This window comes from Semicossyphus pulcher, unplaced genomic scaffold, assembly GCF_022749685.1.
Source record: "Semicossyphus pulcher isolate SPU_LCO1_2020_fin unplaced genomic scaffold, fSemPul1.0.p SCAF_11, whole genome shotgun sequence".
NCBI lineage: Eukaryota > Metazoa > Chordata > Actinopteri > Labriformes > Labridae > Semicossyphus > Semicossyphus pulcher.
In genome coordinates, this window is record NW_027211615.1 from 28,130,001 (window position 1) to 28,155,034 (window position 25,034).

The 25,034-nt window shown below is 43.2% G+C and overlaps 1 protein-coding gene across 2 annotated transcripts in view; it reads left to right on the plus strand.

Moving 5' to 3' along the window:
• The window catches only part of hivep2a (HIVEP zinc finger 2a), a 119,678-nt gene that overhangs the window by 23,572 nt on the left and 71,072 nt on the right, over positions 1 to 25,034 (plus strand). Inside the window, exon 1 of one of the 2 annotated variants that reach the window (XM_069685524.1) lies at positions 18,831 to 19,171. The exons of the other annotated variant lie outside the window; for it this stretch is intronic. The gene's annotated coding sequence lies outside the window, so the exon portion shown is untranslated. Of the gene's footprint in view, positions 1 to 18,830; positions 19,172 to 25,034 lie in introns of those variants that run through there. 2 annotated transcript variants of the gene reach the window in all.

A 25,034-nucleotide genomic window follows, 5' to 3' on the forward strand; every position in this document is an offset into this window, starting at 1 on the left:
ATAACAGACCCCATATAAACATTTCTGCCTTAATGAAGCTTTAATAATACTCGCATGAGGCGAGCAGCTGACTGTCAGACAATCTGCAAATCTGCATCTGAATCTGCATTTCGAGTTTTCAGGCTAGAAATGAGTTGCTTCTGATTGTGTCTTTATTGTGCAGCTGAAACACCCTGTGACTGCATGTGATCAAACTTTCCCTGAGTGCATGCTGGAAGGTTGTAGAGCTCCATAAATACATAGTTAGGAAACTGAAATATTCTTATTTCCATGCATACTGTATATAAACATGTGGAAAAGTTTCTGCAGCCTGCAGGCTCATAAAAACAACAAAACAAGGCACACACACTTAAAAGACGTGGACAAAAATGTGCAGACTCAGACATGCATACGTAAACACACGCACACACAGATACAGTACATGCATGCTGTACATGAACTCGCTCACACTCCCTGCTGGTTTTCTCTCCCTCCACCAAACCAAACGGTGTAATTTATCTCCGTCTCTCTCTCAGCACGACCTCAGGCCGTTAAAGGTTTCCCGTTCGGTCTGCGGCGGGCAGAAATGTCGGAGCCGAGGATTCCAGCGGCGGGCAGAGAGGCTGCAGTGTGGTGGCAGACTGCTCTGCTTATACGTGTTTGAGCCCGTGGGGTGCTGTTATTTTTAGGTGCGTGTGCTGAAGTGAAGGCTGTCTGGGCCTGATGATCCGAGCCGAGCTGAAGGATTCTGCAGAGAACAGAAGCTTTCCCACCTGAGACGTTTGCTTCAGGAACAGATGCTTCATGACTTTTAAAATCCTCATTTCTTCATCAACCAGAAAACCTCTTCAGCTCACACGTATCAAAGGATATCACAGATTTAGTTTGGTGTACTAGTTGCACACGTCTGTCTCACTCCCATCTCAAACACAGCAGCTTTGTTGGTGACCCAAAGCTTCAAACTCTGGCGCTGTTAGTTCCCCTTGAGCATCATTTCTAATATCCTGCATCCCTAAGAATATTTTTCCATATTATTTTTTTCAAAAGAGGCTCTCGCCCAAGAGACAGATTCACTGGAAGATTTACAAAGTTCTCTCACCTCCACTTCCTTCTGTAGGTTCAACAGTCCTCCAACTCTCAAATGACTGTGCACATAAACAGACGCGCTGCTGGTCGCTCTCTGTGTTTGTTTTGTTACAAGATCATCCGATGTTTCCTGGGTCATCCACCGCCAGAGCTGCAGCGGTTACCGACCCGTCTGCAGGGAATTTTCTCGTGCAACTTCTTGCTCGTGAGGTCGTGAAAGGTCTGTGCGAAGTTGGTGAAAACAATCTGTCAGTGTGTTGAGTCTCTGTAGGTTTGTTGAAACACTAAGCAGCCCCTGTTTAGGAGTTTGCTGAACTTTGAAGGGCAGAAGCTTCAAGTTTTAAGAAAGGTCGCTGGTTTGAATCCTTGGACCTTCTTTAGGAATGATGATGTTTATGTTATTAGAAAGCTGAGAGGTGAAGTTTCCTGCATACACGAGCGGTGAAAACAGAAGACTGATCTACACACACACAAATCAATAACTTTTAACATGTAGTGATATTTGGCGTCTGAAGAAAGGATGCTTCTCCATCTGTTCGTCTTCCCCTTTCTCCCCTCTCATCCTCCCTTTTCCTCTCCTCCTCTCCTCCTCCTGTTTCTCAGATGATGCTCAGGGCCAGCAGAGTTATATTTAGCTCTCCTCCTCTCCTCCTCCTCCTCCTCTTTCTCTTTCTCTCTCTGTTTCTGTGTTTTGCCCCTGCAAAAGATGGCTTCATTAGCCATAGACCTCAGCATGAAAACACACACACACACACACGCACACACACACACACACACACACACACACACACACACACACACACACACACACACACACACACACACACGCACACTGGGGTATGGAAGGGGATAGAGTCTGTTACATAAGAGGCTCTCTTATATAATTTGATGCATATTTGATGCTGAATGGTGCAACGGCAATGCAGAAAGCTGCGAGCTGTGTGTGTGTATGTGTGTGTGTGTGTGTGTGTGTGTATATGTGTGTGTGTATGTGTGTGTGTATGTGTGTGTGCGTGTGTGTGTGGTGGAAAGCCAGATTTATACAGTTCGGCCTCTCCTTGCCCTCCCTGAGCTGTTGCGTCACAGGGGAAGCCAAAGGTGAACGGGCAGAACTACAAGTGTGTGTGTGTGTGTGTGTGTGTGTGTGTGTGTGCGTGTATACAAATTAGTGAAACATCTTCCTGCAGTTTCAGCTTCTTCCGACTCGTCTGCTTCCATTTCCTCCTCTGTGATCGATGCAGACTTAACAGCAGGAGTGGATGAAGGTTAATGGCCGTTACCTGAATTCACCTCATCATAGGAGCCGCTGCCGTCCCGACACTCATGTTACACGTCAGAGGATCATAATGGAGTTAAGGCAGGAGACAGAAGTGCACACTGGTCAGTTTAGACCGTCTACAGCTGTCAAAGAAAGTCGAATTCTGCTGACTTGCAGATTTTGGACTCAAGGCCGTCTTTCTGTTTTATTTTCTCAGACAGTCACTAGTTATCAGGACAGCTGAGGTGTCTACTTTTAGCGCAGTAACCTGTGCAGTGTTCAGGATGTCTGTGTCGTGTTTAATGTTGCAAAATGTCACATTATTTTACAATAATTCAAACCAAATCTTTATGTCATCCTAGAAAATCTTCTTTAATCGGCAATATCAAGATTGAGAGAAATGTAGAGTTTAACAAATCAGAAGAAGACATTAACAATGAAACACTTAGTTGTGTTTAGTGCACATAGAATAAATGCAGACTTTCTAATTACATTATACACACATGACTTAAAGTATAAAAGAGTTAATAGAGTGTATTTGGAAGGACTCCTGAGGTCCAGTCCAGCATAGATGTTACACAGAGCGATAAATGTCCAGTTAGGTTTTATGCAAGAGACGATCTCTGTTTACAGACGCTACATAAAAATACAGGAGCTTCTTATTAATCTCTATAAACAGACGTCTGCATGCTAACAGCTAACAATCTGCTCTAGATCTAAAATTCAACTTGAGACAAATTCCCTTTATGCTGTGTCGAGAAAGCCGTTCAGCGTTCAGATTTCCTGACTTCCTCGAATGCATCATAAACGATGGCTCCGCCCTCCGCCTCATGTTAAGGTAGTTTCCTTCTCCTCTTGAGGACAGACCTGACAAAGCTTCATGTTGTTCCTAATCTGCATCATGATGTTGTTCTTTCAGCAAACTGAAGAGCCGTTAATTAAAGTCGATCACAAGAAAATCTGTTTCTGTTTGGGCTTCATCCCGCTGCAGTAAGCCAGAGTGCAGCCTCTGTGTAACTTCCTGTTTACAGTGAGACTGAGACTCAGCACAGACAGATGAACGGGCGCTCCTCTGGGGGATGGGACGAACCAGGAGATGACAGCGTTTATTTAGCAGACACATCTAGAGGGAGAATTTCACTTCACTTTGATCTGAACACACGGTCGCTTCTCGAGCTGCTGACTGGACTGTAAACAATGCAGCGCACGGAGAAGGAAGACGTGGCTGGAAGTCGTTTATCACTAAACGCCGGCTACACCAGAACGCCCGCAAAATTCACCGTCACTCCCAGAGGCTTTATTGTCGTCAGGCTGCAGCTGGTGGGCTCTGAGATTGAGATGAAGCTCATTAAAGGGGCACTGCAGCAATCTGGGTCTTCACTCCCATTAGGTTACTGGACTCAGAAAAGATGAATTAATGAAGGAATTGTCAAAATTGAAGCAGAAGAACCGTAAATATCCTGAGTTTAAGTGTCAAATTTACAGCAGCAAGCCCAAACAGCCAGATCCTACATTTCCCATAATGCAACTCACCTATTTTTCCCCTTCCTGGCTGTATAATTTGTCACAAAATAATTAATAAACCTCCTTCCAGAGGCCATACAGTAATGCCTCATTTCTGCATGAGCGTTTGTACTTCCTGTGACACATGAGCTGACCCCGACGTGTTAAACTGGTTCAATGACTCTTTTTTTATCAACAAAAAGAGCCCTCTTGTGTTATTCTGCCTTCTAGTCGTGTGGGGAATGTCTGTTTAAGGAGCATCGACACATGAAGAAGGAACAAAGAGCATATGCAGCTCTTAAAGAGAGGGTTTGTTGGGCAGCGTCTGTATTTATTTAAGAGCTATAATAAGTGTGTGATTGTTATGAACTTTACTATTTATGGACACAATGAGGTTGACGTTTAGGTTGTCTTGTTTGGGCTCTATTTTCTGCTCTGCAAATGGCAGCAGCAGTTTATCTACTTCTAAGGTCGCTGGGCCGACTCCCAGCCCTTCCCAGTACCCCCATTAGCTCCCAGCAGTGCTGAGCTGTGGTTTTACTGGGCAGCTCCTGGGCAGTAACATGTGGAATTTCCCTTAATGAACATTTCCCGACATGCCTGAAGTTTTCCGGGTGCCTGGATCCCAACTCCGAGTTCTGGTGGTAAACAACCTGTTTTGTTTTTGTCGGGAAGCAGACGGTGACTCGTCAGCTTCTCACCAGCACTCTCATTATTTGTTTGTTTTTTCCCTCCTTTAATTTCCCGAGGGGGAAGTCAGACGTAGTGAGGTCGGATTTCAACCAACAGAAGCAGCTGAAACGGAAAAACAAACAAAGAGGAGAAACTAAATTGAGCTACTACAAAACATCCAAACTTCTGAACTAAAACATCCAAATTCTGAACAAAGAAAAAAGTGAAAAGAAATCAACAAAAATCAGGATGAAGCCACTTTAGTAGACCCTCCTTACATGATGTGAACGTCTGCAGAGTGAAACAACAGGTCAACACGTGTTTCTTTTCTGAAGTTCACTTGTGTTCTGTAAATGTCCATAATAACATAAAGGCCTTTTTACAGCTAACTGAACGTACCCAGAGAAATCACTAATAAAGACCTAAAACATTTAGGGGGTAGGCGGTAGTTGGTAGGTAGGGGTTGTGTGAAGAATGATTCTAATAACAGAGTGGAAACATTGAACCTTCCTTCCTTAACCACCAGGATGTGAGCAGTGACCACGTTCATGCTCAACTGATTGCTCCGTTATTCTTTGGCTTGATAGATTTTCTGTTTGTCATATAAAATATAAGAAAATATGGAAAAAATCCAGCTGCAGAGTTTTATATTGACTGTTTCACTCGACAAGCAAACAAGCAAGGGGGGCTCGGAGGAGAAAAGGTCGGGAACCACTGAAGTAAACTGTGACTGTCAGATGATGTGTGTTGTATGTGTGATTCAGTGTTGTGCAAGATCACCCTTAAAATGAGCCAGCTCAAAGTTCAGTTCACACAGGTCAAAATGAGCTAGTTTTTTTTTACCTGCACTGAGCTCTTCATCAGTAGTAGTTTCTTGTAGTCATCATTCACTCACAGATATTCCCTAAAACTGCCGACAACTCGATGTGGCGTCTCAAATTCGTTCCTGACGTGACTGAAGTTCGGACTCAAAACTCCTTCGTGATCACACGAAAGAGTTTTATGGTCGTAAGGACCGACTGCTGCAGCACCAGTAGCTGCATTGTCTGAGTGATGCATGCCCGGCCGTAAATCTGACCTCGGCTGCTACACGGCGCTCTGCAACCCTCGGCACCTCTCACAGTCTCCAGAGTGAAGCACGCTCACGTTCAGCCACAACACTAGTGTGATTTAAGTCTATACACATATTTATAGATTTATATGACTGTTACTATTATTGTGTCATTGTATTTGATCTTTTTTGATACCTTGAAAAAACATTATGAATTAAAATGCTTTCAAAGTTTACTATCATTATTTTTAAACTGATGTAGACATAAAAAAATCTGTGATGTGTTTTTAGCAGAACTTTTAATAATGTTAAATTAATAAAATCAGAGAACATGCATGCACTTAAACATGTGAGAAACGATTTCGATATAATATATATACATATATATATACATAATAAAACTTTTTGTGTCGATGCAACAGAAACATTTCTACAATAAAAACAATCTTTTTTTCATAATCACAAAACGTAATTGAGTCCTTAAAACTTCAATTTAAACAGACTATCTTGTTGCTTTGTGTGACAGTGTGCGTGTGTGCGTGTGTGTGTGTGTGTGTCTCTGACCATCAGATACCACCTGACAGCCAGCTAGCCGTGCTATCTGAGCTAATTTCCTGCTGCTAACAGAAAAGCTGCCCTTCTGGTGACATTGGTGTAACACTGGATTCCTCCCCCCCCGCTCCCCCCCCCCTCCCCCCTGTCGCTGCCAGATAATGAGGTTGCGTAACAGTTAAACTCTTCCCTGTGTTGTTAATATCGATTAGCGCGCTCGGCCTGACGTACAGCAGGCACACACAGGGCGCCCGGTTGCCAGTCCATCAGCTGGCAGATCAATCAGAGCCTAATGAGATAAACGAGCTCACTAATTAGTTAACGAACCGCTGGCTGACTGACTGACACAGGCGCGCACAGAGCCAGCCTGGCAGCTCCTCTTCCTGTCAGGGGAGGAGAGAGAGCGAGAGAGCCTTAACAAGATGAAGCTCGCTGCTGTTTGATCTTTAAAGGCAGAAATTTTACCCAAAAAAAGACGAAACTGAAATTAGCGTCGTTATGTTTCTATTTTTGATTCTATCCAGGCGAGTTTTGACTTTCAGTTTGTTCCTTTCAGCACTTTTCTCCTCCTAAATATCCACAAATTCTGATAAAACGCTTTCCTTCTGATGATGTTTTTAGGTCATCTGTAAATTCTCCTGCACTTCAGACTTCAGCTCGTATCAACAGCTTTTAGGTCAAAGTGAATCATTAAGGGAATCAATAACAGGCAGTTCCTCTTGAATGCAAACAGAAGTAAGCAAATAAAAATGACATAAGTTTTAAATCTGGACTAATTTATTTACTTAAAGAGGGGGTGTTATGCTGTTTCACATTTTAACACATATAATGTTACAGTGTTGGATGTCCAGCCTAAACGTGGGTGAAGTTTCACATCTGTAGGTAAAAGTATGTTGGAGTAATCCCCAGGCTTCTCAGCTCAGTCTGCAGGCTGCTGTGAACGCCAGGTTTCACACGGTTTGTTCTACACGCTGCACTTTGTGATGTCACAAAGTGCAGCCTCAGATGGCCAATCAGAAGAGAGCGGGCTTGTAGGGGCGGGGTTTCTTAAAGGGACAGAGCTGACTGAGTCGTCTCAGACAGAGGCTGTATGAGAGCCTGCACAGTGCACCAGTGTGAGAAACATGAGGAGTTTTTATTAACTGTGAATTATGCTAAGCTACTCCACAGGTTTCACAGAGTGAAATATAAACTTGAAATTAGCATATTTTGCACATAAAGTCTTGACATTACCTGCAAAAACTCAATGCTGAAGACTTCAAGGAAATAGTTTCACTAAAAACATAGTTTCTTTCTGAAGTTAAAAGGGAGTCTGTTTAGTTTTGGAACTTGGTGGCAATTAGCCTAGCTTAGCATAAAGACTGTAAGCAGGGGTGAAGCACTAGCCTTACCTTCTGTATTTCTTTTTCTAAAAGAACGATGTTGTTCTGTGTTCCTGCTACGTCTTTGCATTTTGCTAGGACAGGTTTGGTCTCTGTGCAGTTGTAATGGTACCAAACCTCTATTAATTATTCAGCTTTAAAGGTGCTGGCAGGTTAATTTATCTCACTTTGGAAAGTTAGTCTATGTGTTCGACTAAAAGTCTGTTTTCCAGAAAATCTCGACCAACAAGTCGCATAATTTTGTTCCAGATTTTAGAGCTCCTGAGAGGTTTCAACTACTTTCTTTCTACTTTGTGTTGACAAAATCTTCCTTTTTCATTTCCACCCAGCTCGTCGTCCCATTCACGGGTTCGCAAAAGAGCTCTGCACGCTATAACACATGGATGAATGAACACAAATGACACTCAGAAACCATCTATTAAGTGGTTAAATTGAAAGTTTTCCATCTGAATATTTATTAATCTACTAAATACATCAGAGAATCAGTGTCGAATGAGTGGTTTGATTAATCTTTTCAAAATAAAATCCTTGGAGTGGCTTTTAATTTGAAATGGTGATGCTGGATTTTTAGATCAACACTGCTCAGCGCTACAGATACCAACGCTCTGCTTCAGGTTTCTGCAGGTAAATCAGTAAAAATGAGCAACAGCAGGGCCGATGGGTTAGTTTGTCTGAGTCACCTTTGATTGACAGCTCTGCCCTCCTAACCCTGACACACGGCTATTTACCACAGACCTTGTGTGTGTGTCTGTGTGTGTGTGTGTGTGTAACACTAAATTGGATACCCCTGAAGTCTCAGGGACCAAAGTGGCTTCTGTTAAAAGGACACATAGCTCGAGCGTCCTCGGGGACAACCCTGAATAATTTTAGCTCGGTGGGGCAAGCCTGAGCTGGAGGACACACGGAGAGACGAACAGCTGAAGTGACAGACAGAAATACAAACAGAGCGACGGACGGACGAATGGTTGTCACTACGGGTTAAACATAACTGATGCACTCCCTTTTACAGCTGATACTCAGAGTCAGAAGCTTCTAGTAAATCATGCAGAGTGTAAAAATATCCTTTACACGGAAAATATTCATGATTTGGATTCAGGTTACAAAAATGATCATTAAAAATAAAGCAAAGTTTGTGTTTATTTTAGTTTAGTAAATATAGCATGTTCATATGTTGGAAGACTTGGTTCATTTCTGACACCAAAGAAAGTCTGCAAAATCTGCTCCATACATGGCTGTAAGAGTGAGACACATCGTGTGAAGACTTCGGCAGTTTAACATGATATTTAACCGCCAACGCTGGCCAACTTTGGGCTTTTGTTGGCAGTCAGAATGGGTCTAAGAAGTCCCCCTGCTTTTACAGGAAATCAGGAAGTCAGCTGCCCTTTGAAAGTTAGCGAACTCTGGGCCATGAACATCAGCCCAGATGTGCCAGGCTTATTGAGCACAAGTGGTAAAATCAGTCTTGTGAAACAAAAAATTACAAATGATTAAAGTGTAAATGTACACTTTGTTTCCAAGCAGGGCTGGGTATCCATATGGATTTCTAAATTCGATTCGATTCCAATTCCCTCAGGGTCCTGATCCGATTTGATATCGATTTGTTTAGGGGTATTTCAGTTACAATATCAGTGCACCTCTAACCTGGTGCATTATCAAAATGTTTACAATAAGAATTGACCCCAAAGAAGTCACATATATGTACTTTATATCTAACATGACCAACACACAGCAGTCAACACAATATTTACAATTCTAAAAATTAGACAGCTCATGAACTTTTTCTCCAGTTTCAGATTTTCAGTCTGAACATTTGGCTGATTAAAGGAACTGGGCTTCAACTTGTGAGAGATTTGGCCACGAGATCTCACAGCGCGAAGAACAAAACCACACGAGAGTTACAGGGAAAGACATACTGTTTAACAACATGCCGAAAATACACTCGCAGCCAAAGCCGACGCTAACAGAGAGTAAGAAAAACATCAGAGCAAAACTAGCTTACATATTCATGGACGCACACGCGATAAAAAGAGTCACTGATGTCTCTGTAGCTGCAGTAAACAAGTCCGGGCATGTCTCCCTGCGCTGAGTCGTGCTGCGTTCAGGAGCGCTCAGAAATGTGAGTGACACGTTTTTACATATTTTTAAAGATTGATCTCGGGATTTATTAATTGATATTGGGTCACTCAATTGAAAATCGATTCCAATCAGAAAAATCGATTTTTAAAGCCAGCCCTAATCCCAAGAGCCTCTCAACGCTTCCCTACCCTGACTGCACTAAGCACATTAGTTGCTATTGAAGTCGTAAATCTTTACTAGCCCCTTTACTGATACAGAAATATAAAAGATTCATTTGGAAAATGTCTCAGGAATTGTTTTGGCAACATTGGGGCGCTGCTTTAGCTCATCGGTTAAATCGCGTGGCCCATGTACAGAAGCTAACGTCCTCGGTGCGGCAGCCCCGGGTTTGACTCCTACCCTCGACCCTTTGCCGCCTGTCGGCCCTGCTCTGTCTTCCAACACTGTCAATAGAGGCATAAAAAGCCCCCCAAAAAATAAGCAATGCAGGTTTTAGTAATGTGTTTCTTGTATTTGTCCTCATTTGCTCTCCATGTTTTCACATTCGGCCTCTGTTATGTAACAGGTGTAACTTCTGTGTGATGCTTTGACTTTGTGTCAATTCTCTGTAATTAAAGTCGAGGATAACCTTTTGGTTCTGACGTTTGACTCGTTAACGTTAATGAACAGAAGTTTGGGGTAAACACTGTTTTTTTTGTAATCAGTTATCAAGTTTATGGTAACCTTTAAGAGCTGACGTCAGCCGCTGTTGTAGTCGGACACTGCTGTGTGTGTGTGTCTCTTAATGAGGGTGAACTCGGGGGTTTGTACTCAGTCTTCACTTTGCCTGCTGAGAAGGTTGCTGGCACACGGGTCGGTGTGTGTGCCTGTTTGTGTATTTGTGTGTGGCCCTTGTTTTGAGTGGGAAGCCCCCGTATACACACTCCAGGACTTCTATTAATGAACAACGCCTTTTCTAGTCCAGTCTGAGCGAGCGTGTGTGCACACATTGTAACACCCCATGGGGCGACAGGTGCAACAGGCTACATGAAACCCTGCAGAGTGACATGAGAGGGAGGGAGAGAGATACATGGGATGTGTTCAGACGGCCTCATTCTGTAACCATGGGCATTAATCTGCTGCTGTAACCGCCTCCACTCTTTTGGGAAGACTTCCACCAGTTTGTTGAACCTGGCTGCAGGGATTTGCTCCCATGCAACCACACAAGCTTTATTTCGGTCCAGCTCTGATGTTGGCTGATAAGATTTGGCTCACAGTGGCTGTTACAGAGGAAGCTGTTGAGGTCAGGGCTCTCTGCGGGCCAGAAAAGTTCTTCCACATCACATTGGGAAACTGTGTCTTTTCTTCTGAGGCGCTGTCGTATTGAATTAGGAAAGAGTCCTACCTAAACTGTTTCAGATATTGGAAGCTCAGTGTTTTCTAAAGTCTAATTTTATGCTGTAGCAACAATATTCCCCTTCTCTTTCTCTGGAACTAACGCCTACCACGCACACAGACAGAAGTCTGACACCATCTCACAGCGAAAGAAACTGAAGTCACACACTATGAGATTTTGCAGTATCTTCTCCTTATCTTGCAGGATTACTAATAACTAGATTTCCCATCATGCTCTTGGGCTAAATTCCCAAGAAGAAAACGAAAAATGCCCTAGAAGCAGAAGCAGCTCTTTTCCACAGCTTCCTTTGTTTGTGGAGTTGTTTGTGTTGTCTGCAGGAATTGATAGCTACATGGGCTAGCATTGCCAGCTAGCTAGCCTCTAGCAAGGCATTTTCTTCCTTCCTACTTCTGTATAAACTTCACAAGTCCACCAGAAGCTAACCACAGTGCTACCATGTCCTTACAGCAAGCTACATGGTCACATGCAGGTTAAGCTTCTGTGAGTTTTTGTTGGTTATATGAGCTTCAGAATAAAGCAAGCGTTAGGCGGCGTTATAATAGACATAAACTGAAATGGAGCTTTGAAGGGCCAGTTTGCCGATGTTCAGCCTCAGTCCTATCATGTTATTATGGGGAGCTAATGCCATTATGGTAGGAAAAAATGCCTTTGGAGGACACTATCCGCTTCTCCAATGGGCCCTGGGAAATCTCCGCCTGACTACGTAAAACGCGTCATTTGGCGGAGGCCAGGGAGCTCGCTAAACTACACGTCCTCAATCGAGGACCGCCGTTCGATGTTAGGTCTCGTTCTAAATCGTCAGGTTTGAAATGTAGACTGCAGACCTGAAGATTTTTAGATGATCCACTAGTTTCTTTCCAGCGCCTCTCGCTGGGCCGTCCAGAGGGAGGGGCGCAATGCATGCTGGGTGTTATAGGAATGTAGAATGGCCGAAACCACGAGCTGTTTGTACAACTCTCCGCAGCTATGGCGCCAATTTCAAATATTATCGCTTCTATTGATTACAGAGAACACCAGCTTTGACTGACAGGGGCTTTTTCCAGGGGCGAACTGCTCCTTTAAGATACGGTGACAGCAGCCCTTCCGGGAGCCCCCTCCATGTTTCCATCTACCCTGTGTGCTGGTTCTTGTTTGGTGCGAGAGAAGGAGCACCTATTTGTTGTACACATGCATAGCATTTTAGTTCAGGGTGTGCATGACCAAACACAGAAAAAAGAGGTGATGGAGTTGATGGGAAAGCGCCTTAAATCAGGAAACACTCTTTATTTTCAAATTCAGCCTGTCTGCCACAGAGAACTCCCTTCATGAATCCTTTCTGTGTAATGCTGTTTGAACGGGCCTATAGCCTCGACGTTTGTCCACATCCTCTTGGCCCCGCAGTGTGGAAGTGTTGACAAAATGACAGCCAGAGATTGAGAGTCTGATCCACAGATAGTGGACGAGAGAGGAAGGGAGAGAAAGACAGGGAAGCAGAGATAAACAAATAGACAGAGATAGTTTTCACTGCTGGAATTAGGGACAGCTGGCCTGTGTTTGTGTGTGTGTGTGTGTGTGTGTGTGTGTGTGTGTGTGTGTGTGTGTGTGTCTGTGTGTTGGCAAGGCTTGGTTGCATAACACTCAACTGGGTCCCCCTGTGGCTAAGAGGCTAAAGTGGTCCCTCTCCCTTTCTCTCACTCAATTCAATGAAGCTTTATCGGGATGACGTTTTGATGCAAGAGCATGCCAGAGCATCAAGCAGAGTCAAGTGTTTGGCAGATGGTTGCTAGTTTACAATGTAGACAGTCAATGAAGGCCTAAACTTAAACTCAGGACGCTGTTTTATTAGCTTCTTTATTCAAACTAACCGTGGAGAGCTAGCATACAAGTTGGTGTTCTTACCGGACTCACTGTGTGTATCAATGTCCGCTTTAAAAGAGACGCCACCTCCACGAACGCTGTGCAGAGAAACACCTTGTTCTAGGGCCGCATCGTGTTTCCCATGGTGCTTTGCTGCAGGGAAACTCTGCTGTGGAAAGAACAGCCCTCGCATTTTCTCTGCTCCACTTCCAGAGCTGCTGGCTGTGTGTGTGTGTGTGTGTGTGTGTGTGTGTGTGTGTGTGTGTGTGTGTGTGTGCGTATTATTTTATGGGAAATGCGTGTGTGCCCATGCATTTTAAGTGTGGGTAGGCTTGTGTGCAGGTGTGTGTGTGTGTAAGACTCCACATGTGGGCACTTGCAGGCATTCTCCATTGCATGCAGGTATGTGTTAGTGTGTGTCCATTTGTTTGTGTGTATGTACTCGTGTGTGTGCTTGTGACTTAACGAGTGAAATGCTACTTTACAGTAAGGAAGTGTTTAGTTTAGATTTGAGTGCAAAGATAAAGAACGACAGATAAAATCGCAGTGGATTGGGCATGTGCAGACAACTGTTGATGAAGCAGATAAACAAGCTGCCTTGGATACTGCTGTTACAGTCTGCTTGTTCTGTACACTGCACCAATTTTCACTACACAACTGTGGCAGTGCAAAATCACAGAAATGAAGCAATGGAGATCTATCCAATATTTAAGACCTCCGCCTCCACCTCTTGTAGTTGTATCCATAGTGTGTGCAGTAGAGATCGGCTAGTGGAGCCGCAGTATCGACGTCCCGCCCCTTCCTCTACCCGACACACACCTGTACCTTGTGTCCTTGGCGTGTTGGAGCCCTCAGGTGTCCTTGGCGTGTTGGAGCCCTCAGGTGGGCTCAGTCTGCAGCAGAACAGCTTCTTGTGTCGGTCTGAAGCAGATATTCACGCTTATGGAAAGTTCAGTGACTGTAGTGTTAGTGTTAGTTACGTCTGTAAAATGTATTTGACGTGTATTTGACTCATGTCCCATCTGTTAACATGGAGGAGGCGGGCTTTATGACCTGCACTGCAGCCAGTCAGCAGGAGGCGACAGAGAGGGTTTGGACTCACTTTTAGGGAGCTGTCATGTCGGCCATCTTTTTATTCATGAAATGTAGGTACGAAGGCTTGTGGCCGTTCATCTCCAGGGGACATTAGAGGGTGGTCATATTGTTGTTTTGAATTAGTGTATGGATGTTTTTAAGCTAGCTAACGTTAGCTCAGCAGTTTTTGGTAGGTACCGACCAGTTTCAAGTCCATGAATACCTGCTTCAGGACTTGAATGGGGTTGACGCTGATGTACCCCTGAAATACCAAGATCTCAATTATCATCTGGCCAATGGAGAGGCAGATGCATTGCTGTGTATCATGGAAGCATAGTGTAAACTGGCCAACGACAGGACAAAACATGTTGGCAATAGCTTGGGCGATTGATTGATTGGAAACAAAGTTAAGAAAGTCCAAAAAGAATCGAACACAAAGTCTTTGTTTTTTTCTGGCCGGAGTTCCCATTGTCTAATTACATTTACAAATTTTGGATATCAAACATGTTGAAACAACTGTTGCTGGGTTGGTGACTCCACTTTTTGGCAGGAACCAAATGATCTCATGCCCCTCCTGGGAACAACTGAAACCAACGCTCTGAATCTGGTCGGCAACAACCAGACAGAACCAGGCTTAGTGTAGGAGGAGAGAGGGTAGAGGAGATGAGAAATTGAAGGAATAAAATACACAGATAAATAAAAAAAACTCGGAGACACAGAAACACAAGCCTGAGACAAAGGACGACAGAATAAAATAGATTCTGGAAGACAGGAAGTAAAACGGCAGAGAGACAAAGACAGAGACAGAGCCCGGCTGGAGACGAGGATGAGACGCTTCCAGCCATATTTAATCATCAAATATTAATGCAGTAAAGATGGAATACAGGAAATTAATATTCCCCATTAACAAAGAAGAGGAGCGAGTAGGGGCTCGTAACAGCTACAAAAGACAAACGGCTTCCATTCAGCGGTCGGATCACGTGATCCAAATCAGGTCACGCTCCACATCCTCCATCTTAACCTGAACAATCATCAGTCCCATAAATATTACACACACTGTACGTCAGACTCGCCTTCCTCTTCTGTTCTCTGGTATTTTGAGAAACTTTACTTCCTCATTGTTTTTGTTAACCGGGAACATAAAACGCATCACTTCCTGTTGGAGCAGGAGTGATGGAGTGATAAACACTTTATAAACTCTGTGACCTCAGTGATGGTTTAAGACGGATGGTTTTTACTGTTAAGCTTAAAGATGAACAAGTGTACTGTTTTTTATTTAACTTTCCTGACCACCAGAGTAACGTGGAATAAATCCCAATCGTATTTGAAAGTTTAATTTCGTGTTAAAAAGTTTTTATAAGCTGCGTAGCTTCTGTTTCATTATAACCTGCTTCCGGACCATTAAATTACTGCCTGGATGTTTTAAGAAGAACTGGGTGCCCCATTCAAAGATGGCAGCCCTTTCCGTTATGTAAAGTTGCAAAGACCGTATATATGAAACCAACGTAGCCACCATGACATCACACATTGGTTTTTTTGCTACCACCGTATTTGGACAAAAGTGTTGAGTTGGAAAAGAAAGGGGCAAGCAAACGCTAAGCTAACAGCTAAAACTAGTGCTAGCTTGGTTAGCTATTGGCATCCATCATTCCGGATAATATAAAATGGGGTGCTACTTTTAGCAAAAAACAACAACAAAATGTTCCGACTAAAGACATCACATCTGGCATGTTGTCCAGAAATGACAATATTTGGAAGAAAGGGAGCTGGAGTTCTCTAGGGAAAAACAAAAACTAAGCTAACAGCTAAAACTAGTGCTAGCTTGGTTAGCAATTGGCATCCATTATACAGGATAGCTAATATAAATTGTGATGCTACTTTTAGAAAAAAAAAGAAAAAAAAAAATGTCTGACAAAAGACATCACACATCAGTTTTTGTGCTGGAGAAGAAAGGGGCAAGCAAATGCTAAGCTATCAGCGAACACTAGCACTAGCTTGGTAAGCCTCCATTTTTCAGGGGAAGTAGTATAAATTGGGATGCTACTTTTAGCTTAAGTTGAAACAATGAACATTTTGTTAGCATTTAATATACAAGTCTTACGCTGAGTTTGCATCATATTACAAAGACCGTAAATAAACTCTGCAAAGAAAATAATAAGCACATAAACGCCTCCTTTTACTCCTAATGTCCGAGATATGAGGAAATTCTGCTCTTGCTGGCAATAAGCGCAGATTTCTTCCCAAACCATCATCGCCAGATGTTCAGTGTAAAAGAAATCCAATATTGAAACTAATAAAACAATTCAGCTTTTTAAATAACAGCTACAAAAAGGGTCAAAGATGTTAGAAGGTGAAAGAGATCATTTAGGCTGCATTCATAGAGCTGAGCACATTGGAATAATACGTGAATCATCCCATTTTGTTTAAACGAAACATTTTTAACTGCACGTCAGCGTTACGTCTTATGTAAGATGTAGCTGTTGAAATGATGTGTTGTTAGAAGTGTTTAAGTGATGTTCCTTTAGGCTTCGTATCCCTCCAACTCTCACAGTTGACGTCTCTCTCCTTCCCTCTCGCTCTCCCTCCGTCCTCATGGCGACTGATCCTAACAAGGGGGATTATATATTTTCAGAGCGAGAGCGTTCCAGATATGATCAAGTATTTATGTAAGCTGCACTCTCACGGCTCAGATACATACAGAGCGCTCGACTCAACAGCTGTTTCATAACCAGCCATCGCTTCTGTGTGTGTGTGTGTGTGTGTGTGTGTGTGTGTGTGTGTGTGTGTGTGTGTGGACGTTTAGGAGTCTGTGTTGTGTGATCGCTTATAGTCAACAATACAGCACTGAATTATAAATGTCCACTTAATGCTTAGGAGGGAACAGACATGTATCTGGCCTAGTTAGAGGAAGTGTGTGTGTCCATGTGGTGTCTGTTGTCTCGCAGCTTCAAACTAGTCATTCATTTCTGCACCTGATGAACTCATAAGAACTCATTTAAGTTCTTTATCAAGAAAAAGTAACTTATTTAATTACGAAATCAAACAATAGAATGACTATTTATAGAAGGAGCTTCATAGGAGGATACATAATTCATACATCCATGTGTGTGTGGGGCGATAAATAATACATAGTATATACATCAGTGTTAAACCAGGTGCAGGATGCAGAGTGCTGAGCAAGTAAACTGCACTGTCTTATACACACACACACACACGCACAAGCACACACATATACACACTGAGTAAGTACATACCAGCGCTGACCTGACGTTGGCCCTGTGCATGCATGAATGTATGATTCATATGAGACGAATATGAAATGTGTCGCTGTTTAGTATTCTCAACGGGAAACACACACAAACATGCACACACACACACGCACAGGCACAGGGAGCGACTCGAGGTGTATACAAACAAGTATCGCACGTCTGTGTGGCTACAATTGTGTGTTTTGTGCATGCACTATATACATGTGTGTGGTTATACTTCTTAAACCACCACTGCAAGTGTGTTTATTGTTTTATATCATACATGCATGATACATTTTATTTTTTAATGTATAATAATGTATGTGTTTGGAGTGTGAAGTTTTTGCCCTCCAGTAGAGCTGGGAGTGGCGCCCCTCACCTACAGGTGGCAGTAATGTGCCAAGAACATGTATAAATGTACCAACAAAGGAGGGGAAGAAGAAAGCTGCAGGCTGGTAAACATGGAGGGTGAAAATACAAGATTAAAAAACTGCTTTAAAAATGTTTTATGAGAAAGGAAAAGCATTGAACGTGTATGAGAGAAATCAAGGATCACACATGCATGTTGGTGAATAACAGTGACTTGTTTACGAGACATCTTAAAGTTGCAGGTATGTGCAGACTTGTGATTGGACGTAACAGGATGGAAACAGTCCGATCATATAAAGCATGAACACTGTGGTTGGATCTTGTTGTAGATTGTGTCTGTCGCTTTAAGAGTGTTCTGGAAAGCAGGGGACATACTAGCTCCTTGTCTGTTATTTACTCAGTGATTTATACAGTACACACACACACAGTGCAGAGTGTGTCAGCAGGACGACAGAGAGGTTTGTGTTGTGCCGCTCCTGTTGGCTGAACTCTTCAGGTTGTAGTGTGGAAATAAAACAGTGACAGTGAGGTCAGCTGTATGTCGGGGCTGTTTACATCCACGTGTAGGGTAGACGTTTCAGCCGTTTTCACGCAGACGCATCTTTAAGGGAACAAAAGTAAATGTTTAGGGATTATTGAGTGTCAGATCTTTGCAGCAGACACCTGTTGATTCTCTCCCAACCTCACTTCCTGCTTGTTTCTGCATCTTTTTTGCATGTTGTGTCGTCTTCAGTGGTTTAGGTCATGAGAAAGACTCCTTGCAGCTACATTTTTCATACTTTTAATACCAGTTTTTTATTATATTGTCCTTAAAATTGTATGAAAAGGGCAACGAGATCAAGAGTAAAGTGATGTTTGTGGACTTAAATCTGTGCTACAAATAGTTCATTCATGTTATGTTAATTAATGTAATTATCCTAAACACAACGTTTTTTGAAAATAATTTCTTTATTAATGTGTGCAGATAAATATGAGGGTTTAAAAGATACATGCTGTACAGTATGATACTGACACAAACACACATACAAATACTAAATACACACATACACACACTTACACATGTTTGAATAGTAAAGTGTGGAAGTGTCAGTGCATCTGTGTAGTAAAGTGTTCCTCTGCATGTTCGGTTTATTTACAAACAGTCCAGGTGTGTTTGTTTGCGAGCGTGTCCTTGCAAAAGTGCCTCTTGTGTTGGCCCGGCACCTCCCCCCAGCCGGGGCCCCTCCTTCTATTTCTGGCTCTGCGTCACGCCTGGGCTTTACTCCTGTGGCAAGAGGAGTGTTTCTCTAGGGCTCCCACTCTGCTGTACACACACACACACACACACACACACAGTAAGACACACACACACACACACACTCACACACCTTCCGTCAGACACACACACACACACACACACACACACACACACACACACACACACATGCCTGCCCGGTGAACGAGTGAGCACACTCAGATGTAAACACACAGAGTGACGGACGCACAGAGGAGCTGCTGGAGGGATGAATGGACCAAGTGGACCTAATGGGAGTTAAAACTTGAGAGTGTGTGTGTGTGTGAGAGAGAGAGAGAAAGTGTGTGTGTGTGTGAGAGGGTCGGCTGGTTGGTGTGTCTCTTACCATGGCAATGAAAGGAGGGAGTGTGAACACAGAGGAATGCTTTCGGTGATAGAGAGGGAGAGCCGGCAAGGTTGGTTAACTATCTATCTATCTATCTATCTATCTTTCTATCTATCTTTCTATCTATCTTTCTATCTTTCTTTCTTTCTTTCTTTCTTTCTTTCTTCGGTCTTTGCCATGCTTTCTTTTTATAAGTCTGTCAAAGGGGCTGTTTCCTGTTTGTGTGTGTGTGTTAATGTGTGTGTGTTTGTGCACGATTCGGTGTGTTTGTATCTGTTGCAACCAAGCAGGGGGGATGTCCTCGTCCGCCGTTGTCGTGGCAATGCAGCAGCCGCCGATGACAGCGTGTGGTAATCGTATGTGTGTGTGTGTGTGTGTGTGTGTGTGTGTGTGTGACAAGGGTAGCTGTGACATAAGCACTTAATCAGAAATGTGCCTCTCTCTCTCTTTCTGTTTTCTCACTGTTTTGCAATGTCTCTCGACCTCTTATCCCTCTCTCTATATCTATCTCGAACCCTCATCTGTCACCACCTTCTACTCTCCCACGGTGCTGTTGTTAATGGACACACACACACACACACACACACACACTGGGCAGCTGACTGTCTCACACAGTGGTGTCAGTTCCCTCCATTAACCGGGGGGTGCCACCGCAACACACACACACACACACATAAACACACACACACGCAGGGTGTTGGTCGCCTCGAGAACAGTGATTTACAAGACACATGTTGAACTCTGTGTGTGTGTGTAAGAGTGTGTGTGTGATTATATTTCTGTTGCACGTCTCCCTCGCTGCTGGGACCTCCTTTGTATAACAAGTTACTCTGCTACACACACAACACACACACACACTGAGAGAAACACACACACAGCCGTTTGTCAGAGCAAAGAGGAGCGATTACAGTGACCTTGAGAGCGTTTCCTTGTCGTCTTTTCCTCCCTCTCTTTTCTCTCTTCATGCTTCTTGTTCTTTTATTTACTTCTTTTTCATCCTCTTCTTCTCCTTATTTGCTCTTGCACCTCATCTCCTTCATCCGTCTCTCCTCTTTCCTTCCTTCTTCTTTCCTCCTCATCTTTCAGTCTACTCCTCCAAACGCTTTTATTTTGAAATTTCCCTGATGCAGCTTATTCACATCTTTTAATCCTGATTAAAAAGTGTCATTCTGGTTGTTTCAAACTCTCTATCTTATCATATTTTAGAGTCTAAACTACTAATAAGTAACTTTTGAATACGCTCTGGTAGATTTTTTCAGCGGACGGGCTGCGATGTGTCTTAAATGCACCCGGTCAGTTTTATACTACGAGTGCTCTGATTTGTATTGTAAGTGTCTGACAACATTACAAGGAGGATCCTTACAGAAAGAGACCTTTTTACAAGTGAAATTATAAGTTTTGTGAGCCTGAAACAGCCGTTTCATGGCTCTCTGCAAAGCCACCAGACTCCATTCAAGAAAACAGTCATTTTACCTCGTAGGAAAATGAAGCTGCTGGTCTACCGCTCATTGATTGGTTAGCTTCTTTGTCTTGTTTTGGTGTTTTAAACGGTTAGCTCTGATCAAACACAAGACAGTAACACAAACAAACAAACAGATTGAGGTAGAAGTAGACCAGCAGCTGCTGCAGTGTGTGAGGTAAAATGACTGTCTTTGTCAATGGAATCTGGTGGCTTTGGAAAGGGAAATGTTACGGCTGTTTGTGGCTACAAAAAGCACCTGACTCTTTGTTGTCAGGATTCTTTCTGTAATGTTGTCAGACACTTTGAATAACAACCTGAGCCTGTCAGTGGAAAGAACTGTGCAGCCTCTGCAGTCTGTCTCGTGGCTGCAGGCTGAAGCCGGCTGAATCAACAGGAGCTACTCCAAAACTTTTTGTACCATCGAGTCCCCAGAACATATTAAAAAAAGAGAGCAGGAAGGCTCTGACATCGGCGTGCATTGAAATATACATACTATCAAAGATGAGTTCAGTCTGGTTTTAGTGACAGGCAGACAGACAGACAGACAGAGAGAGAGAGACGGTGGAAAAGATGCAGCTGTCTGTCTGTTTCTCCAGGAAAAGACTGATAGACAGTTCAACAAATACTGTAGACGGAAAGACGAATGAAGTGACAGATAGACACAAACACAAGACGGGCTGTCAGGAAGACAGGCAGATTGGGAGGCAAGAAGACAGACAGGCAGGCAGATAGAGACTCAAACAAACACAGAGGCAGGCAGACAGACGAGGTGACAGGCAGACGGGCAGGTAAACAAATAGAAAAAACAGACATGAAGACAGGCAGACAAATGGAAAGAGACACAGACATGCAGGAAAGTAGCGACACAATGAAAACTGATATAGAACTACATGCCTGACAGACGCGCAGACAGACAGATGGACAGACAGACAGACAATCTCCTCCAGTCCTCCTAGAAAAGAAGCGTAGGAAGTCCTGCTGGACCGCCAAGTGTGTTAAACCATTTTTCCATTCACAAATTCTCAGACAGTGAAGTGAGCTGCTTCTGCTCTGGTATGTGCACGTGCTCTGTGCACGTGCATGTGTGTGTGTATGTGCGTGCACGCTCTGTGCGATGCTCTGCAGGCGGGTGAGTAGGCGATGTGTGTCTGAGGCCACAGTTGATGGTTTTACTTCTGCTGAGATAACGCTGCTCACCGAGGGGAGATTTTCGGAGCTGTAAGATGAGAGTTTTGATCATCACGACGAGCTAGCACAGGCTCCAAATAACAAGGGGAAGCTACGTTAGCATTACAGCTAACAATGTGCGAATGATTGTAAGACACGTTTAAGCTGCTGCAGAACAAAAACGAAGCCTTTCATGGCTGCTAACGACTTCCAAAGTACTGTTGTGGTCGTTTCCTTCCTGCTTCCGCACACGTCGCTGCTCATTTGCGTACAGTATGAAAATCATCCTGCTCAGACAGCTGATCCATCACACTGACTGCCTTTATTTTAGTGCATGTTGTGTGTTGCTGTTGCTGGGTAAAGTCTGCGTGTCAGCTGTTTCTTAGGGAAAATCCTCTGCTGCACATGAAGTAGCTTGTTGTCTATTTTGAATAAACATACGATGGAGACGGGATAGTGGGCGTGCACCTGAGCTGGCAGCCGTCAGAGAGGATGAAAGGACAGTTTGACATCAAGACTTTTAGATGCAGGTAAAATAAGTGGATTTGATTTCCACTTGTTTTTCTGCTGTTTTCTGATCAGTTATAAGAGCGTTGTCTTCACCTGCATAGCAACAAAGCTACAGTACACTCCTAATGGGGACATCCGCTGCTTGTAAACGGGCCAACACTTTTATCCTGATGATCTAAACCACTTTACTTGGAGGTCGAGCTGAAAGTGAGAGCTCCTGAAATGTCGTAATAATCCCCGTGTGCACAACAAACACACCGAGTGCAACAGGTCACACATTAACGTGGACGTGAGGCTCACAGCCGCGATCGATGTTCACGATCAACAGTCGCAGTTTATCTTTTTCTAATAACTCCGGCTGACCTGAGGCGTGATCACGACCTGTCCCATCAGCTCACTGATTTCTTTTAGTGCTGCTGCATGACAAGATGTTAGCAACAAGCTAGGGGAGTACAAAGCTAGCATAACTGATGGAACAAAAACATGTGAACGCTGCATCACATGGACACAGACAGATATCATATCAGTGGAAGGAAACAGAACAGTCATATTAAATGAGCAACAGTTACAGTAAACTTGTTATATTCTCTTTTCACTGGTTTTAATGTGTTAGCATCCTGCACGACTTTACTAACAGATGTTGAACAAGGGGGGGAACAACGGTCTCTCTGAAGTAACTCATTTTTGTGCGTCAACACGCCGTTTCTACAGTGCAGACACTGATGCTGCTCGATACTCGATGTCCACGCTGACAATGGCAAAAAAGCAGTAATATTTCCAAAGACATTTAACATTAAATCCAGAATATAGAATATAAAGAAAGAGCTAAACAATATAACATCACTGTCACGACTTATCATCATGGATGTTTTGGTTTGCCGTCCTGCTCTTCCACGCTGCTGTGCGACTGTTTCCTCTGTGCTGTCTGTCTGCACGAACACATAGAGACCTGACCTCTGCTCTGTTTCATGAGTGGTAATCTTGCTTTATCACTGATAATATCTTATTGTTTGTTTTCTATTGCTTTTCTTTTTTTCATGCGTTCACATTTTTGTTTGTAATTGTGAATGTGTGATTGTGATCTTGTTGTTGCACTGTGGGCTTCATCTCCGCATGACAGCTGCTACATACATTTATGATTATTATTATTATTATTATTATTATTATTATGACATGAATGCAGCATAGGGCCTAAGCTATTATAAAGCTAAATGGTCCTTTAAGTATACAAATATCTTCCATCACATTTACATTGTGTGAACTTTGCTGACATGAAGGCACAGCCTCATCACACATCATCTCTGAACTTATACTGAGTGTTTGCACGTTCCTAAACCAACCAACTCTTTCATTATTACTTTAGAAAGGATGCAACACACAGATTTTCTTTTTAGATAGAGAATAGAATATAAAATACTTTGTCTACTGTTTGCATGCAAAAGGCAGAAGTTTGGTTTTGACTTGCGTGTGCAAATATAAACCCGGGGTAACACATTTACACAAGGTGGCACGTTGTGTAAATGTGTGTTTATATGGCATGTTTAGTTGTTTCTTCTGTTATAAGTTTCTTTACAGCTGCAGTCCTGCTTTTTACTTATGTTAAATATTTATCCAACTGAGTTTGAAACATTTTTACATTCTTTAGTAGTTTATTATCTCTTATCTTCTTTTCTATACATTTTCTCTCTGCTTTTATTTCGATTATAGAATAGGCACACCTGTAAAATAACCCAATTCCCCCCCGCTTGGGAATCAGTCACTTATTTTTTATTCAGATTCAGATCTTCGCTTTAAATCGCTACCTTCATATGTGCAGAAAATACCTTTAAACCAGCCTAAAGGTGACGTTCCCTTCAGCAGAATTGTGTGACAGCAGACGTAATAAACACGACAGACGAGCCCAGGGTCAATCAAGAGTGTAATTAAGTAACAGCACATATAATTTAGTTACTAAAAAATACTTTATTAGAGTTTCAAGTTGCTCAAACTTTATTTAACTTTTTTCTTCCGTTTGGTCCTCCCCGTCCGTCCGTCCAGCTCTGTCTGACCTATATTCCCTTTGGTGTGTTTGTACAGTGAAGTAACTCAACCACAAAACTCATGTTACCAAACACAACCCAGCTCCCTCTGAGTATCCACACATACACACACACACGCACACACGCACACGCACACACGCGCGCGCTCAGGCAGGACAGGTGGCTGCATCACCTTGACGTCCACTTTTACGACACTTTCCTCATTCATCTCTCTCTCACTCACTCCATCTCTCTGTCTCTGCAGGTATAAGCCCCTTATACCTTCTGTGCTGCAAACGCTGCCAGGACCACACACACACACACACACACACACACACACACACACACGCACACACACACACACACACGCACACAAACAAACACACACACTCAGCAGGAAGTGGCAGCATATCATAGCCTCTGGTCGCCTGGCAAACAGAGCTTCGTGATGGAGGGATGATGGGAGAAGAGAGGGGATGGACAGATGGAGGCAGACGGGAATAAGTGAAAGTAAGGAGGGATACAGATGGAGGCAGAGATGGAGGGATGTTGGTGGATTGATTGAAAGATGCAGGAAATGAGGGATTGATTAATGGAGGTAGAGATGAGGGAGACTGGACGGGGTGACGTAGGCGCCAACAGACGGAGGAGGAGAAAAAGGTGATGATGCAAATGTTTGTTCTCATCTTATGTCTGCGTGTTAGCATGAAAAAGTGCTGAACACATAAAGTTGAGTTGAGGAATGATGGTTTTGATAGAGCAGAAGAGCATGATGG